The sequence below is a fragment of the Mustela putorius genome, unplaced genomic scaffold (genome assembly GCF_011764305.1).
Source record: "Mustela putorius furo isolate JIRA1106 unplaced genomic scaffold, ASM1176430v1.1 tig00000288_pilon_pilon_pilon, whole genome shotgun sequence".
Lineage (NCBI taxonomy): Eukaryota > Metazoa > Chordata > Mammalia > Carnivora > Mustelidae > Mustela > Mustela putorius.
Window position 1 is genome coordinate 2499 of NW_025421345.1, and position 4410 is coordinate 6908.

The window sequence follows — 4410 nt, forward strand, 5'->3', positions numbered from 1 at the left end:
CCAGACAGACTAACAGAAAACTGATCCAAATGTGTGTGTTTATATTTCTGCTTTTGTTGTAAAAATCAAAGTGTGATTGCTGGCTTAAAATGGTAAAACTAATAGTGTTCATGGACTCTATTATACATTTTCTAATTGTATGGGAAGAATCCAATAAACATATACTTAATTGATTTGCAAATCCTCAAAGAGCTACAGGATCAGGTAGTGGCATGTTTTGATTCAACAGCATCATAATGCAGCATTTTATATGTGTGGCTACCGGATATTTTCATCAATGTTTGCTAGCTAGTCAGCCAATACAGAGAAATATTAGGTAGGGTAATTACTCACAGTTTGTGTTTAATAAAATGAGAGAAAATTATCAAATGACACTAATAATAATAATCCTATAGCAGGCTAAATAATTCAATGATAATTACAAGTATTAATCTAGCTTTCTTCCCTGATTATGACTCTTCTCTCCTTTATCATAATGGGAGTAGCAGATTGTCTGCAATGAATTGTGAAAACCCAGCAGTGACTTTGGCAGTGAAGGCCTCCCATCAATTTTGATAGGTTAAAATGATTCTGGTTGGTCTTGAGCAAATGTGTCATTTTTTTTTTTTCTGTGTGTGTCATAAAAGAAAGAAGCAATAGTAAATTCTTGCTTTTATTCCATGGAGCCAATAAAATCATACTGCCAACAAAAGGCTGTTGACACTGTAAGTGTAGTTAACTGTCTTGAAATACTAGGCCTGGAAATAAAATTCCAGTATTTCACATAACCTCCATTTATTTAAAGAAAACAAAACAAAACAAAACATACTATACTGCTTACATTTAGGGCCCTGCTGTTGTGTAACTATTTTTGAACATGTCTACTGTAAGTGTATATATATATTTTTTCTGTGCAATAAATTCATTTAGAGATAAATTTGGATTGCACATTATTTTGGAGGAGGCAAGGTATTTGTGGCTAGTCTTACAAGTAAAAAGGACTAAAAGAAAGAAGAAAAACATTTTTTATTACAGCATATTTACATCTGTCCAAAGTACTTATTTACTCTAATACTGACTAATGTATAATACTGTACACAAAGAAAGAAGTTAAATGAGTTATAATTCAGTCGAAGTATAGCTGGCCATTTTAAAACTTACCACTGAATCTTTCTGGTATGAAATGTGATATCTGGCAATCTGGTCCAGTTCATTACATCAGGTCATTTGTATGTTCTTATTACCATTTTGATAGCATAGCACATTTTATAACCCAGACATTTTACAATGGAACTATGATGCATGTATTTTCAAAAGTATAGACATACATGAAGCTATGAGGTCAAAAAAGATGAATGTCCGTAGTACCATATAGACTCAACAAATAAAAGTGTCCAAGGCTCTGTGTGAGATTTATGAATATTGTGTAAGATTAGGCCAACATGTGGTTTTGATATAAATAATCTGTTCTTAAATTAGAATTACAGTCGTTGAGTACAGTGTTGAAAATGGCAGATAGATTTTAGCTATCTTTGCTCACTAGGGAAAATGGAAAAATGTTTAGTTTGGTCAGATTTTCACTTAACTTCTGAAAAATCTTACATTTGAGAGAACCCTTCTGAAATAAGAATCCTTAAAGACATAACCCCTTTGGCACAAGTGTTCAAGAAACTTGTTTGATGTTGTAGACAATCATATAGCACACGTACTGTTCTAGATGTTTCATGCCAATAATATGTAAGCCATACCAAGGCTACATATACATATAGAGATGTTCCACAGCTTACAAGGGGCATATGTACAGAGAAACACATAAAAAATTGAAAATGCATTTAATACCCCTAAACTATCAAATATCATAGCTTACTTTAAGCTTATTTAAACATACTCAGAACACTTACATTTGCCTGCATTTGGGCAAAATCATCTTAAGCAAAGCCTATTTTATAATAAAGTATCAAACATCACATGCAATTTATTAAATATTACACTAAAAAAAAGAAGAATGGTTATATAGAGAGTGGTTGTAAGAATATCAGGTGTTCACCCCTGTAATCTTCTAGCTGACTGGGAGCTGTGGCTCACTGCCCCTGCCCAGCATCACAAGACGGCACCATACCACATGTCACTGGCCCTTTTTATAAAGACCCAAATTCAAAATTCAAAGTACAGTTTCTACTGAATCACTTTCACTTTCACATCATTGCCAAATATATCGTAAGTTGAATCGTTGTAAATCAGGAGCCATCTTATTTGAAAGTTAAATCACAGTCACCCGTATACACACAAAAAAAGGCCTTCATGTAGGGCCATCTATGTATCTCTAAACAACATAGCATGACATATCAACGGCAAAAAATGGTGGTGAAGGGGACAATTGCTTTGCGTCAGTACTCTGAGCAGTAACATACATGGCCTTACTCACCTAGCAGAACGCCAGAGCTAGCTGAGGGCAAGGAATTTTTCAAATGTTTGCTGAACAGCTTAAGCACTATTATTTTTAACTTAGTGTGCATATCTGTTTTCTCAAGATATGTTAATTTATTTTATTGACTTATTACAAAACCAAATAATTTCCTCTTATTTAAGTGGCAGGTAAATAGAATTCTTTTTAATTTAAATCAAATGGCTTTTTAGGGAAAATATACTAAAAATTCTGAAACTTGTATTGCTTATGAATCTTTTATTGGAATCCTTATCAAGTTGTATTTTTCAAGTTTTTCCTAAATAATCTTCAATGAATTGAAAATATTTTTTGGATTTTATTCAAGGCTGTTAACACACAATTTCACTTTGTTAAATATAGTGCTAAACGTTCAACCAAAACGTTGTGTCTTTTTTTTTCCACTACCACATCCTCCATCTACTGACTGGATTCTCTCCCCAACTAGCACATATATACCATTGTCTATCTTTAGGATAAGTAAGGGTCATCTTTTGTCTTTATTCTATTCCTCGTATGCTTCTGAACTTGTTGAATTTTAATATAGTCACACCATAAGCATCACATATTTGATTCCCCTTTCAATAGTTAACAGTGCACAACCAGAGCATACCTTCAAAGCTATCAATAGACTTACTCTGATATATTATTTTGGTATTTTTGTAAATTAAAAGAATTAAATTATAGAACAAGAGTTTCAGGTGGTAGGTGTTGTAAGTTTTACCCAAACTGACTTTTGTCAAACTCGTTTTTGTCATCATATATGTCAAGTAGTTTTCTCAGGTTTATTTTTAGAATATCCTTGTATAATGAATATTTAAACTGATATCTAGTATAAAAATCTTGCAATTTATTTTAGAAACATTAAGATATTGAAAATCAATCTATTTCTTTAATTCATTAAAGACATTTTTGGCTTGTTTCCAGTACTTTCTTACTGGTTAAAAAATGAATTTGAAGTAGTCTGAATTTCATTGTTATTAGGCACTTTCCCTTTGATGAATACAAAGACGATATTCTATATTAGCTATCTGAGAAGATTTTATTTTTTTAATTTTATTTATTTGTAAGAGAGAGAGTGAGAGAGAGCACAAGCAGGGGGGACAGCAGGGTGAGGGAGGAGCAAACTCCCGGCTAAGCAGGGAATCTGTTGCAGAGCTGAGTCCCAGGACTCTAAGATCATGACCTGAGCTAAAGGCTCAGGCGTTTAACTGACTGAGCCACCCAGGTGTCCCAATCTGAGAAGAGTTCTGTATGTTATTCCTATTCATATGAAGTTTAAAGTCTAGGTAATTAACTTAATATTTTAATGGCTATTACATAGATAGCACTATGTTCCAGGCAGAGAGTAAGAAACAAATATTAAATCAACCATATTCTATGCATTCTAAATGAAAATAATTAATCAATCATAATAAATCCTTCTATTTATGGAATATCAACTTATAAGCTTTCCTCCATATGAACAATGCCAAATACTAGAATAAAGGGTCATCTAATACAAATAAAGGATAGAATTAAAGAATTCTGGTAAGCCATTTAATTTTGAAAAATGGTGCTATATTGTTGCTGAGTTGTGGTTTTCAGTTACATAATATCTGATAAGTGTAGAAGTAACATGAGTGTTATGTGAGATGAGAAATGGTATATAATTAAGATATTTTTAAAAGTACAGATAAATACAAATTTGTAAACATAGCATTATGGAGGAATAAAAATAAATGATAGCTACACACTCTAAAGTGAATACATCTTGGAAAGTTAATAGAGAAGTAAAGCAAGGACAGTGCAAAAAGTATGGTACATTTTTATGAAGTTCAAACAAATTCTGTGAAACTGTAGATGGACTTTAAGATACTATTATGTATCAAATATTGTAAAAATTATGCAAGGAAATAGCAAACATATAATAACCAAAGCATACAAACTTGGGTAGATACAATAGGTGTGATCATGTTCTACTTCATAAAGAGATGAGTTAATAGATA